The sequence below is a fragment of the Battus philenor genome, unplaced genomic scaffold (genome assembly GCF_028537555.1).
Source record: "Battus philenor isolate CCGP_79_NKW_IND1 unplaced genomic scaffold, ilBatPhil1.0.hap1 SCAF_6, whole genome shotgun sequence".
Lineage (NCBI taxonomy): Eukaryota > Metazoa > Arthropoda > Insecta > Lepidoptera > Papilionidae > Battus > Battus philenor.
In genome coordinates, this window is record NW_027181726.1 from 16,177,650 (window position 1) to 16,194,287 (window position 16,638).

Consider the following 16,638-nt stretch of genomic DNA (forward strand, 5'->3'; position numbering starts at 1 on the left):
TTCTATTATTATTGAAAGAATATTTATTACTAAATGTGTCGATTTTTAAAAATAAATAAAAATGAAATATAAATAACAAAAGCAATTAGCTCTCTCTAAAATAAGTATACAGTGTTTTTTTTAATTTTTTATCGAAGATAAAATTTGCATTATGCGTCATTTGCCATTCTGCCAAATTATTTAAAAAAAATATTTAAAAAAAATTGGATACGGTAATCACTCTCTTATTGATTAGTGTTCAATGTATTATAGTATTTTTATTTAAATACCATAATCTAAGATCTTTATAACACAGTCATCATCATATTTTCAAACAAAAAAAAATTAAATCTCATTTAGATTGTTAACTAATCAATTAACAGCAGTAAATTAAAAAAAATAAGGTAATAGAATAATTGACTTTGTGTACATTATTTATTCAAATATATTATTATATAAATAGTTTTTTTAATTGTAAATAAAAAATATTTTCTCTTTTGATTAGGTTATGTTTTATTGTCATAGATATAATAAAGCGAAACGAAGAGACTCTCCGTCTCTGTCTTTCTCTATTGGATAGTCGCGTGAACTGAGCTTCGACCGGGGCAGAAAAATTTCTTCACAGATAACATAAAATTACAGGTTAAAAATTCGTATTAATTCAATGTGATGTTGCGGTTTTCGCCATATAGGTTCCTCATCGGCCATGAATGTAAGTTTTTATATTCTTATTTTAATAGGAGATTAAAATAATAAATGAATAAATCAAAAATAATATTTTACTCTTAAAATATGAAAATCATCAGTAATTTTAACTTTTTGTTCTCTATTGCTATTATTTGCTACATCAACGTAAGGTTATCTTTTTTTGATCGAAATAGATTTGGTAAACTGCAACCTTATATTAAGCGCTGAAACATCAGCGAACTTCTTTTTTAAATGCCTTTGTGGAATAGATAATTGTTTATTTATTAAATTTTACTCTGACATTAGTGACGTGAAAGATATAGTCTTCCTTTGACTTTGACTTTGAACCACTTTTACGCTATTATTATATCTAATATTATGTATTATTATATATATCTATTTCTTCAGCATAGACACACTATTCCGTCTACTTATGTAGTGTATATATATAGGGGGTGATAAATAATAGATATAAAAGTTTTAAAGTTAATAATGCATTGCCCATTTGCTGTCACTTAATATATTTACATACTTAATAGAATTACAACCTATATATAAAAGTTTTGATAATTTTGATTATTATGTATAATAATTAATATTGTTTACTATCCTGTCACTGCAGACTTTGTATTGCTATAAATTATTTGCCTGTCGAATTACAATAGAAAAAATAAATTGATGTAATATATTCCAGGGTTATCACTTAAAAGCTATTTATAATAAATGCTGACAAATACATGAACCCATTTTAAGTTTTTACATCTATTTTCACTCGCGACGGTAATTTTGTCGCAGTCAAACTCTTCTCGTTCCAATCCGTGTTTAAAACAACTAAGCGGTATACTTGTTAGTTCTGTTCTATTTACAGTCTAAATCAATTTAACTCGAAAATAACTGGTAGAGAAGTATATTAACCTTTTTATTTAAGTTAATGTACAAACTTAACCAAAAAATCAAGAACTTAGACCTAAGAGTCACACTATAACTTTAGATTCTCTAAAATAATCATAAATCTTCGAATATCTGCTCAACCATTGAAAATTTCTGATTAATATGAAGTTGAAATATTATAGAGGTCCCAACTGTCGTGTTACACCATGAATACTTATTTATGGTATATCTCTTCAAGAAACAGTCTATATTTGAAACGTTGCTATATATACTATATGCTATGCTATATATATTGTCGACCGGTTCAAACGGAACTTTTACTTCTGGGAGAGTCTTCTAAGCAGACTATTCTAACAGTCGCTCATGATTTTTTTTCACGGCCCTCAACTCGCTACGCTTTCCATAGGCGGTACAGATATTTCAATAGAATAACATATCCAGTGAAACCTTCATCGATCTTTCAGGCCATTAACGCCCACTGCAAGGCATAGGCCTGAAAATAAAAGAAAATGTGATGAATGAAAGGGATAATAATAGAACTTGTTAACCCTTAACTAGGCAGATTTTTTTTAATATTACATTAATAATCATACCACTTGACTTTTAAGACCCAAGGATGACAACAGAATAAACTGAACAAGCGTTCGAAAATTAAGAAATTACCTAAACATTCACATACAAATGATTACTTTGCGTTCAAAATTGATGCCACGATTTTTTTTAATTCTTATGTTTCTTAATAATGTATTCTACAGATACATTATTAAGAAAAGGGTTAAGAATGTAAGAGGAGAACTAAAATAAAATAGTAACTATTTAAAAATTATTGCTAAATATAGTCCTTGTTCCAAATACGAGGGGGAACGAAAGGCTCACAACATCGGAGCCTTTAAAAAATACATAGGCATAGGACGCCCCCAAAAATATTTATGGAGGAATGTACCATAATAACTAAGCCTGGCAGGCTGGTTGGCGATCGCAGTGTGGTATTATGGTACCCTGAGGGCGCTACTGTCAATCCTCAGAAACCTTATTTGTGAGCAGTGGCAATTCGATTTAATTAATGCATAAAAATCCTATCAATTGTGTAATTTTTTTTAAGCGAGTATATATCTATATATTTTTATATGTTTATTATTTAAATGAAATGTATTTATCATTTACTAGTTACTTATGTGTTATAAACCTTCCCAATGGATCTCTATTCGCGTGTTAATGCAATTCACCATTATGTAAATGGGAAGTAATGTATAAATAACATAAACCTTGGGGTTCACTTACATATCAACTTGTCTCCACTTCTATTAAGCGAGTACATAAAATATTCCACGGCAATGTACTCAAGCGATTTCAGTGACAATTTCGCAACCAGACTTGTCAAAACAAAGACATATAATATGTAAATTTTTCAAGCGTTATTCGAAATCATATGCATTGTATTTCTTATCATTCTTACACTATTACCAATGACATAGTAAGTAAGCATAAAAATATACATATTTATTAAAGTTCTCGATATTAAAAAACTTTAGGAGCGAAACTTGAATCTATAAATAGCTGCTTTTTTAAAAAAAAAAGCCTACAGACTGTTGTAATTACTATTACAGTTACATATTGCTATTATATGTTACGATTGATCCACCAATAGATAACTTTTTGATATATATGTAGATATATGTAATTTAATAATATGTATATACATCAAGTAATAATTTTATTCACTGAGACTTGCTATCGTACGACGCGAGTTCGATTCCCAGGATACAATCTAATATAAATCTAACTTATATTAATTATAAAGGAATGCTACTCACTAACAAGAGGATGTGCAGCAGCGACATCTACGTACAATAATACACTGAGATCGCCTTCCTGCATACTAATCGTTGCGAATATAGTATTTCCCCCATAGATATCTTTTGAGGAGTCTATACCTGAAATGACCCCGATATCAAGTATATAACATATACCATATTATAATTATATATTTCTTTTTATTATTTCAATATTTGCCTACTTGTGATCCTTGCACCACATTACATTGACAGATTTAGAATACATATTAACGAAAAGAGTAAATGAATATATAAAACCTACATGATAATCCTTCCGCTGTATATGCAACGAATAAATTATGCCGGAATTAAATAGGCTTGAATTTCATGTTTTTTTTACCTCTGTTGTCAATACTTTGGGAATGCTTTCGAACATTACCTTAGTTTTGTGTAAACATAATAAGGTATATATAATAAGGTAAACTAAAAGCTAAGGTAAAGGAAACTACTAGCGCCCTCTAGTATTATTTGTAACTACTAGCGCCATCTAGTGTCTGTAATGTGCGTTAAATTTTGTAAAAGAGAAATTCCCTAATTAAATCCAACTTAGGGCTTAAACTCAATGCGTACCTAGTGCTTATAAGTCGAAAGATCTATACAGTGTTTGTGACACGGCAGGTAATATTCCATAATCAATCAGGCTTCGTTCAATCAATCTGTGACACGTATTAAAAAGGTTTTAAGTATCACTTCGTCAACTTGATGGCGTGTGTAAGCTCTCGCCACGGTAATTTAGCAGCGTGTTACCAAATTCGTGCATATATCAAATTGAAAAGTGCCTACGATTTTTTTTTAATCGACATCAATGTATATATTGGTGATATAGCCTTCGTAAAGTTTTTCAAAGAGCCTTTATATAATCGTTTAACAACGTTTTCAGTTGTGTTTACCATTATACGTCATTATTTATACAGTACCCGGCTAAAAATATTGCACATCGACTTTTGGAAAGAGACAATCGGCTAATTTGAGCATTATCTCTGTCACACAAAATGCAACGACTGATAAAACGTCACATAAGTAGTTTGGGATAGAGACAGTGAGACAATTCGTAGAGACGAAGCCGAAATTAGTCGATTGTCTGTTTCCGAAGGACGATGTGCAATATTTATCGCCAGCTAATGTACCTTCAATACGATTTACAAATTACTTACTGTGCGCTACAAAACTAGGAGCTTTCGTATTTATATTCACCTTCCTCTGTCGCACACATCTTTCGTCGCTCTTACACAAACGACACGTGTGATTGGTTGTAAAGTAGAGATTGTGATTGGTTGTTTAAATAAAGTTAGTTCTGGGATTCGTAAACGTAGTTTAAAGGTTTAGTGTTAATATAGGGTTTCGGCAAATAAAATTCAATTAAATAAGCTAAAGAATAGAACAGATATAAAAAACAAAACAAATGTTAGGAAAGTATAAAAGAGGATAAAATACGAAAAGAATTAAAAAAAATTGATAAAAGAAGAAAAAATGTGTGACATTGAGACGGAGTAAAGATTTTGTATAAATTAGTTTTGTCAAGGAAGTTCCAGTGAACCATGACAGGGGGCTAATGTGAGGTCCTCAAAAATGGGCACCAAAAAAATAATATCTTTAAATTATATAGCCATAAAAGCCTCCTGTTCTAATAGCCCACGGCAAAGGTATTAGAAATTTTACCCTTTATAATATGTTTATTATTTACCTTGTATTATAATTTAGAAAAAAATATATATTTACAATATGAGCTCGCAAGAAATTGAGTAAAATTTTTTTTAAAAAATAATTTTCTAATACGTCATAATTAGATATTTTACAGTAGTAAAATTTCGGAAAGTATATATTAGGGGAATCTGAAAGTAATGTCGTTACTGTCGACATATTTTACAGAAAAACTGATTGATTTGTATACTATTGGCAAAAGATAGTCGATAAAGAAGATGAATATGTTATTGATTAGAAATAATAACTTGCTAAAAATGTAGTCCTAATATAATACAGATTATTTATAGTATGTTAAAACCGACCTCCATGCTCGACCTATCGGCGGCGCAACGCCCTCACCGCAAATGCTCTGTCGTGTCCCGATCGGCAAACGAACTCGGTGTAAATACACTCTACAACTTTAGAACGCCCTTGAAGGACGTGCGAACGAATTTTTAATGCGATTTTAACTGAAACGCGATTTATTTTTGAAACTGTTTACATAAACGTCTCTACATGTAAATGTATGTACAGCTTTCGTCATAGTACTGGTAAAATAATGAATACAAATTCAAAATATCTTTATTCGATTAGACATTTACAAGCAATTTTAAATTGACAATTATTCTAATGTCATAACTAGTAACTTACCAGTTACTTACTTACTTCAAATCCTACGAGGAATTCAACAGTCACCCTTTTTATAATATATATATTAAAATATATATTAAAATTTAACAATAATTTATATATACATCATAATATAAACTCAGTAAATAAGTCAGCTAATAAAGTTCCACATATTACCGTCAAATAAAAACTCTTAAATGCGTTAATAACATTTGTTTGATAATTAACGTTTAATCTGTTGCTTTTAATCGCCTAATGTGTTGCTATTTCGACAAATATTAGACTAAATAGGCTACTTGTTTTCTTAACTTTATTAAGGCACGATAAAGATTCTTAAGGATGGAACAAAAAAAAATTTTGAAGGTAACATAAACATCAATTTTAGCTTCTGCAGATGATAAAAGTCTGTTCTTCAAGGTCCAGAAAGACAGAAACACAATTTTTGTGATCTATAATTATTTATTTCATGGAGCACATATTACACGCATACAAAGCGGTTTTTTAAGAAAGCACGTCGGTAAATCAGTACCATGGCTTATTGATTAGCGCCATCTAGTAGGTTATTAGAGAAATATAATAAAACAGTTCTACATATTTACCAGTTTCCCTTATAAATCATAGAAGAGTCATCAAACATTTGACGGTAACCAAAACAAAAGAAATGTGTGTTAGTATGTTATCCAATAAAGTAAGAGTGAAAAACATCGAAGAGAGAAATGTGATGTCTCAATTTAGGCAAGCTTAGAGTCATTCAACGAGCTATAGAGATCGCTATGCCCGGAATCACTCGTAATGTATAGAGAGATCCGTAGACGAATGAAAACAACGTGACGGAGCAGTGAGTAGGCTATATAACACGTAGAAAAGATGGCCGCTAGAGCCTTAAGGTTCTGGAGTGAAAGACACAAACCGGCGAGCGCAATATCAAAAATCAAATCAAAATCATAATATTGTTTCTTCGAATATGCTATTATAAGTACTTTAAAATCGTCAATCAATATAAAATGTAGGTATTATTGTCCCTATACGAAACTACCACCGGCCTGGAAGGTAGTTCTACCCCCGAGTACTAAACATATCTCCAGCTGTGGACGTCTTAGGGCTGAAATGGTAATGATAATGACTTAAATTTTAACTTTTAGTGTTCAAAATACAAAACATGTTTTTTTTAACTAACCGTCTTTTATTATTCATTTTTTATTTTTATCATTAGGCAAATCAATAAATAATGTGTATTATAACTCTTAAATATATTTTATTAATTTGATCTGAGATAAGCATAAAAATATTTAAATAAATACCTAGATGTCTGTCTACTGGCTGGTGAGATTCTAGCCAATGTCCGTTTTATATTAATTAAAAAAGGCTGATCTGTGAACTCGAAATCACTAAACGTGTAGGCGGGCTTTGTAAACAATTTAATCTTTAATAAAAAAATTAATTGAGGTTTATCAAATTAGGTATAGTTTGATTTTATTACAACGGATTTATTGTGCAAAGTTATTTATTTATTTATAATCTGTTTATTTATAGCGATAATATCGTATTAATGTAATTGACAACATTGATATTTGTATAATTATATAGGAGCTGAAAGGCCTTTAAATTGTATATTTATAACACATAACTACTTAGATTAGACTTAGACTATATCTATGTCTAGAGTCGTTGTCGAGGCTTCTTTATTAATGTCGATTCTATTGCGCGGTGCCCATTTTACACGTTTACGGCTAAGAGCTAGCTAAAAGCTAGCGCTAACGGCGCTAACGCCAGCCGAAACTACACAGTTCCGTGAATAATATATAAATATATACACATATACATACATATTTATAATATATATATATATACATATATAAATATATATATATTTACATTAACGTAGTAAATACAAAATGATTTTTTTTTTTTCGGAAATATTAAATATAAATTAAAAAAACAAAGGCACGGGCGCTAATGTCTGTAGAATATAGGTATATAGATCTTAATAAGAAGCACTTCTTTTTTACAAATTACCTGCTTACAACGTAATACTTATTTACTTAATGAAGCTATCTTAAATGGTTTTAGTATAGCCAACTTAAAGTAGTTATGACGTAGGCAGTGCTGCCTATCCGTTCTGTCGGCTAAAGGATGTGTCAATTTAATACCATTTACTAACGCAAGAGATATCCTCCCGTGTATCGATTCCCGCGAAGCTGTAGTACTCGCAAGCGGAGGCCCCGCATTAATCCCTTCGTTTAAGCATTAATCCGATCATAAAGATCCTCATAAGCCTCCGCCCCCGAAGGATTTTTGCCAGGATCACGTTAGCGGATTGACCGACTCCTATCTCGGTTCTAAATTTGTTAAATCGATCAATTCATAATGAACTTCATTTTTGATTCATTAGAGTTCAACGCGTTTTTGGTGACTTTTATTAATCTTTTAATATAGTTATTATTTTAATTATTTTTTTGTTAGCTGCAACTGTTTATTTTTTCCATCTTTGCTTATTGTTCGCTTATTGATAAAAATTATTTCATCATCATCATCATCGTCACCATCTTGTCAGCCGATAGACATCTACTGCAAAGCATGGGCCTTCTTGAAAGATCGTCACTATGACCAGTACGTGGTCGCCCCCCGAGAACCTTGCGGCCCCAACGGCTATTTGTTGCATGATCGATGTACCCCACCTACTGCCACTTTAGACGAATAACTCTTCGAGCTACATCTTTGATCTTGATTCTTCTGCGAATCTATTTATTTCATGAGCAAAGCTCTTTCCATTACTTTCTAGCTGACCTTAAGCCGTAAGTGCCTGCGTTTCTAATCCGTAGTTTATCACCTGCAATAGGCACTCGTTATTTTATATTACACCCTTCCTAATGTCTACTATTCGTTCTCCGATATTTACTTCACATTATCTTTCGCTCCTTCTCGATCATTTCCTTACATACATCGCCTCACTTTCATCGCCTTGTCTCCTGGATTCTACACTTACATTTATTCAGTTTAACTTTATTTATTTTGATTTCACATTGATCTTTTTTTTTTGTTAAATCTTATTTCTTATTCTATTCCTTTTTATTATATCACAGATTAAGTATATCACGGTTACAAAATTTAACCACAGATTATAAAATGATGTAACATTGGATAGTTATTGTAATAAACAAAACAATGTTAGCGATATCAGAGTTGAAGGCATTTTCGTCTTTTTAAAAACATGACAGGAACCATTTCTAAATTGTATTAACAAACGTCAGTTTTTGTCTCAGAGCTAGACTCCGTAGGCTTTGCCTCATCTATATCTAGATCTTAAACCCGGCTCGAGCGAATCACATCGCGATTGGTTTGGCACACGCCCTCTCTGGCAAGTGGCAGGTGCTGGGTAGAAGCAGGTTGATTTATTCAAAGATCAATATGATAATGTTTCAACTTTGATCGTAAATATATATAGTTTTTAATTTACTTTGCGTAATTGATAGTAAAGTGTCAGTATCATCAATATTTCATAAAATTATTACAATGATAAATAAATAATATCATTGTAGTCTAGTAGTAGAGTAATGAGATTAAATTGTAGGTTGCGGATTAGATTTCAGCGATAGAACCTTATAGAAATTACAATTTCTACAAATTTTTTTTTGGATTGCTACTCTTCACAAACAAGCTTATAGAGTATGGGTAGCAGTGTCATCTGCTGGGATTCGGTCCTCGTGTTTATGTAGTAGAAACATAATTAAAAAGCATGCTTCCTTATCCATCACATTTTCAGTACTGGTTTAAAATTCTGCTGTTTTTATCAATGACATAATAAACCCCTTAGCATCATTAGATAACTTTGTAACAACCTATGCTTAACATTGTTCTTTTGTTTAGATCCCTTGTGGAATTTTATTTTAAAACCGTGTTTATTTCACTACGAAAAAGTTTCTAATTTTATTTTATTCCGTACGATATCTAGTCTTCTCACTTTCTGTATAATTTGGATGTGAAGGTAGTATTTATAGTAATTTTAGGGAATAAAATAGATTTTTTCGAAACGTCTGTTAATAAGACTGTCTAATACTTAAAGTACTTCTTATTTTCAGCCAATTGACGTCCACACAAAGCCTTAGGCCTCGCCCAAAGGTCGCCACTTTGACCGGTTCTACGCTGCTTATCGCAACTTTAACTTAATCGTCGGTCCACTTAGTTTATTATTAAGCACACAAGATGATTGATGCTTCGATAGACTAAACGATTTCAGAGATGCGCACTCATTCGTAGAGTAGAGCAAACATTGCTGATTCGAAACAATTTAGTCGAGAAATATTTCTCACGTCTCACTATTTACACAGTCGAATGGGTCGCAGTAGAGGCATGAAAAATACATACATATATAAAACTAAAACGTAATCAATTCCGCGGCAAAGTTCCAAACGAACATCTGGACGGACGTAAGTCCAACGTGAATGCAATTATTTGGAAGGTAAAATAGAACCGTTTTCCGGGCTAATTTGAAAGCTCCGCCGGAATTCAATTACAGCCGCGAATCTGACGTTTGTACAAAAGCTCCTTTGCAGTTTTAACGATAACCGCTGTAACGGGAATAAAGTTCGTGCTTTTACAATTCGATTTTCAAATATTTATAATAGTAGTCGTAATTATTTACTGTCATTACAAAATTGTCGACTGCTGTCATTATTTTATGATGCATTTATTAATGTAGATATAAATGTTGTCATTATATTATGATACGTATATATATATATATATATATATATATATATATATATATATATATATATATATATATATATATATATACTTTATTTTTAGGAAAACACAAATTATCATAAAACATAAATTAGCTTTGATAAGTAAAACGAACTGAGTTAATACACGTCATATCAAAAACCAAAGAGGCCAGGCACCCACATATTTATATATACACATATTTCTGTTTTAAAAATTAATAAATTAAATAATTACGTTTAAAATTTTAATAGTAAATGGATATTACAGTCAACAAGACGTGGGAAGAAGTTATGAAAGTTAATACGAGTTCATAATTAGTGTTTATCTAACTCGAGTAACACCAACGCGTGTTTTGCGCGTTAATATCGACTTCAACTATGCGAAGGCTGGTGCTCGCCAATAATTATACAACACCCACAGATTAAATCATCTCAAGTTAACACAGTTTAATATTAATACTGTATTAATATTTGTTCTTACCACAACGATTTATCATATTTGACGGACGTGAGACGTTAAAACGGCAATACAGCCTACACATTCGCATTAAAATCTATCTAATCATACGTTGTATTACATTTGCGCCTATTTACGTAAATTGATATAACACTATTTTAAGTTATAACAATGTGAAATGTTTATAAGCGACATTAAAGCTAATGAATGGTATTCTTCGTATTAAGAATATATGAACAAGTGATCATAAAAAATATTATGGTCTAGCCCAGCGGTGGACTGAGACTTCCTTTATGGTGTTTTATTCCCAGGATGCAATCTCGTATAATTCACACTTGGTGCATTAATTATATAGGATTGCTAATGCTGAAAAACTAAGTTTCCACAAGACGGATAGTGATGTCTGCGTAACATAATACCACACTGCCATCGTTAGTACGCCTGCTAAGTGTGGCGATTACGGTATATCCCTTCACAGACAATTTTAGCGGAGGCCTATGCTTTTTTAATCGCCCTGTTATTTGGGATATCTCGTTATATTTGTGACAAGGGACTTTATTTAGCAATAATTTTTTCATTGTTACTACTTTGTTTTACTATCCTACTTTGTTAAGAATAAGTTAGAAGTAGTATTAGACCAGCGGTAAAGGCCTGGAACTTGAGATCGTAGGTCGTAGATTCTATTCTCGGAATATAATTTTATATTATTCACACTGTGCATAAATTATATAGGATTGCCACTGCTCACAAACAAGCCACCAGAGAATGAGTTTCAGCATCCTTTGCGTACCATAATACCACACCGAGATCTCCAACCCGTCTGCCTAGCGTAGCAATTATGGTAGATCCTAGCTACTCTCTCTAAGTTTCTATCTATGGCTACCAACGCTCATGGTAGTGACCTTTTACCATGTGCTGTTGTTATATATATATATATATATATATATAAAGTATGTATTTATATAATATAGTGTATATATATATAATACAGAGTTCAAAAAATTTTGAGCTCTGCTGACTCTGACTAATGCTGCATGGTGGAAGTAGCTATATATTAGTCCTTTTCTTACTTAGGATGGACTTCCGCAAAATGACGCCTGAATCCACTATATACTTAAGATCAGCATGCGTAGCTGAACAGGCGCGTTTGTACATCAAATCAACCAAATTACATCGGTTGGCAGCTCAAAACGTTTAGTTTATCCAACAGCGACTCTGTGTTTGGCACTAATCGGTGTAACATTACTTCTGAGGATGCCCCGTAGAAGGGTGAAACACGTGTTGAATGATTTAACGGTGGTAGTTGTGTTTCGCATTATTTGTCACATGCGCATTTATCAGCGGGCCGGCGGGCGGTGCACTTTATTGCACGACTACTGCTACATAGCGGAAGTAGCTATATATTGGTCCTTTTCTTACTTAGGATGGACTTCCTCAAAACAACGCCTGAATCCATTAGATAACACTCAAGAACCTTATCAATTAAATACTTGTTGCTTGTGTTGTACTTGTTGTTTTGGAGAGAAGTCACTCAAAGCTACATTGATTCATTTATATATGTCCGATAGGCGGCCATTGCAAGGTATAGCCCTTCCTCCAATGGCTGTCACAATGACAAGTTTTTCGCTGCGTGCATCCAGCAACATCCCGTTACCGGTCTTCCTATAAGGTTACATTTACAAACCCATCGGTTGCAACCTACCGATCAATGAACTGCTACAATATTACAAATCGAAATTATTATTACTCCTAAATAATGTAAAGAGACATTACAATCTCCTAAAGGCGAGTTGAATGTCTGTAATTCCAACTAGATCGTTGCGAAAGCGGATTCTGATGAATACCAGCTGTAAATCCTCAAGAAGGTATGGTGCTATATCAAGATAATGGGATGTGGAACTGACCTAGTGATGCGCAGCTGGTTTTAAAGATTTGACCCTCGCTTGACGTCGGTCTAATGGGAGGCTTCCTCACGACGTGTTCAGCGACTCGTGTTCATCAATGATAGATGTACCCCGCCCTATGTCACTTTAGACAAGCAATCCTTCGAGCTACGTCAATGATCTAGCTTCTTCTCGATCTCTCAATTAACACGTTCACTGCGGGCCCAATTTTGAAGAACTTTCGGCTGGTGCGGCTGAGGTCGAATCAGCCTCAAGCTGAATTTCCTAGTAGTGCGGTTGAGGCCTTTTCTGCCTCATGTTCATCAATATTTTTTTACAATATTGAGTCAATGCTTCGCAGACATAAAGAAAGCTATATTTGTCTTTGTCATACCTCATACGGTTGAGTGTAAACAGCCGCCGCACTAGAGAGAAAACACGAGTTTTACGCGCCGCACCAGTGCAAAGTTTACCATGAGGCTGAATCGACCTCAAGCCGCAGTGAACGTGTTAAACTCCAAGTATAGCCCTCTCCATTGTTCTCTGGATTACATTATGTTTAACATAGATCCTATTTGATGTACATGAGAAAAATAAATAAACTAAATAAAGCTGAGATACTGCAATAGAAAATACAACTGAAGTGTTTGAGGGTGGATGAAATGAATGGAATGATTGAGAAAGGAAGATGGAATTATGGAATGATACGATATAAGAGATAAGAAGAGGACGAAAATAAAAAAATCATGTGAAAAAATTTAAAAAAAAATAAAAAAAGCCTGTTCCCAACAAAATAGGGGTGGAAGGAGAGGTCCCAATAGCGGAGGTCTCATTAAAAAACATAGATCCTAAAACTAGATATAAAAACTTAATAATTTGAAATATATATAATAATTTGACATTAATTCTAATACAGAGAAAATTCAAAATCGCTTGTAGACATTCTTATGTTTTTACAATATACTATCCCGATGAGAAAACAACACACTTTCAAGGTAAAAGAAAGTAAACAGAAAGGTATTAAAAATAATGTTCTATACAAAATAAATGTATTTGTTATTACTATGGTACAACTAGGAATTTTTAGTTGTGTAATTCGCATTGTTTGCCGCACGCGCATTTGTCAGCGGGCTGACGGACGGTGCATTTTGTTGCACGACTACCTAAGTAGCCTAAGTGGTAAATATTGGTCCTTTACTTACTTAGGATTGACTTCCACAAGGTAACGCCTGATTCCATTAAATTTTATTTTTATCTTAGGGCCAACAGATTTAATAAGTAATAACAACATCAAGTCTAAAGTAGAAGTGTGTATATTCTTTAAGTGTAACCCATATTTACACCGATTGTAAAAACTTTGAAAATAATTTCAGTGTTCAGTTCTAGTCGCCTCTTACGTCTGTCAGAGAATACCTTGATCTAGAGAACCTGGACTGAAAGGTTGACCTAGTAGAATCTATCTATCTCTGGCTATCCACCAGAGAAAGTATATCACTATATTAAATAAATAATATACTACCGTTTAATCAAGGTAACGTCAGATGCAGAACATAATGGTTGTACAGTCAACCGCAAAATATGGTTGTCATGCGGGCGAAGGAAGACTTACATTGACCTTATTAGATGTCGGCCAATAACGACATATTTAACGGACTTTAGTAAAGCGAACCTGAAGCTATAATACTATATGGGATCGTACGACTGAACTGCAAATAAAACCTTCGATATTGCGTATCAAGTAAAATAAATATTGTCAATAATATAATATACTAGCTGTACCCCATTAACGCGTTGCTATGCTATGCAAATAAACAGAATGGCAGTTTTTATACCGTAAACTCACGTCACATATATGTGTGTGTGTGTGTACATATATATATACATAGTTAGATAGGGTTGTCTCTATACTGTTCTGGACTGCACAATAGAGAAGTTTCTGTCTCTGTGTACACAGAGACTATTTTTACAAATTATATTTATTTTTAACCAAATCATTTGCATTCTCATTTTTTATTCTTTACAAATTCTTTCGATCATTTTTTCATCACTCCACTATCATCGCCTTTCCATCAGAATACTACAGGTTTACAATTGGTTTATGTTTTACTCTATTTTTATTTCTTTGTTTGCTTTTTTATTATATTTTCATTCCTCTACAGTTTGATATTTACTTTTCCTATTTTAACACTACATTAATCAAAGTTAATTATTTACTTTGACTAGTCTAATACAATAATGTTTTTTATTTGCTTACATCTTTCTCTTTATTATCTCTCCTGTGACTGTGCATTACTATATAAAAGTCCTGCGACTCTCCTTGTTGTCCATAAGTGATGCGATGTTCCTTTCTTCAACACATAGTAGATATAAGGTATATTTATATACTCTCATTTTATTTACAGTTTTAATACACATTGTGCAATGGTGGACTTTTGGTTGACCTTATATACACCTTATATAGTAAATACTATATAAGGTGTTTAATTATAGATATATAAAGCTTTAAAATAGTAAATATATGGACAGCAAAAAAAATTAATATTTTTACACTAATTTTCAAGCACACTGTATAAAGAGATCAATATAAAATATTTATTTTTTCTTTCGAAATGAAGAAACATATATTAGGGCAGTAAATTGTAATTAATTTTTATATGTAGTAACTCGTATTTAGAAAAAGTTTTTTCTTACTGTATTATCACTAAGTTATATTTTTCTGAACCATTGATTTTTGACAAAGGATATCACATATTAATTTTACCTTAAATGGGTTATAGAAACCTTATACATCAATAAACAATCACCCTGTGTAGATAGCTATCTCTGCACCGCTTTGGGTTAACGGGTAGAAAGAGTGCCTATATAAATGTATAAATAAATTATTTAAATATACTTTTTGCTGTAGTTGAAGCAATTTATTCTCAAGCTGTATTAACATTTTAAATGAATTCTTTTACACAGCCTTTGGGTTTTTTTACTAGTTTTCGTTCGGTAAACTTTTTTAGACAACTACATGATAATGTGAGGACTTATTTTTTATTTATTGTATTAAATATAAATTAGTTGACTAATAGCCAATTACGATTCAATTTCCTCTTATAATACTCATGTACTTGTTGTAAATTTGAAACAAATACTAAAGCGATAATGAATTTATTTACAATTTATTGTATTTTATGAGTAGTAACAATGTAAAAACATACTACAGTATGTTACTAATATTGTAATGTTATGTAGTATCAGGGGTCCAAGGCACTTTGAGTAAGTGAAGTCCGGTCCGGTTGATTTGAATTAGTATTTATAAATATACTCAAGAGAAACAGAATTGATATTCTAACTTAATCTATAAAGTTAACTTTATAGATTAAGTGTAACTAACCATCGTCAAGAACTAGTGTAATAGAGAATACAAGATTGAATAAAGCCGATGTACGGAGTGTATGTGGAGATGTTTAGTTGTGTCCGAAGCTAGTCGTTCGTAGAGTGCATCATCGGTGTTGGTTATTCCGAAGATGTTACGGCATCGGGGAGCGCGGCGGGGGAGCTGCAGTGCGGGCTTGGGGCCGCCCGGGCCGCGGGGCGAGGGCGGGCGGGGGCGTGCGGGGTAGGGCGGGAGCGGGCGGCGCGGGGCGGTGGAAGCCGCGACCCGGTCACGAGTCGCGAGTCATGAGTCGACAGAGCGGCCGCGGCGCCAGCCCGCGCGCACCGCGCCGCCCGCCCTATAACCTCTAAACACGACTAATTCAATTAAAACCCCCCCTTTTATACCATAATATTCAAAATTAACGGTCTCACCGCCCTTATATCGCGTCCGCCTGGTGTTGTGCACAGGTTTCGCTTAGCTACCGTTACGTAAAGATCGACAC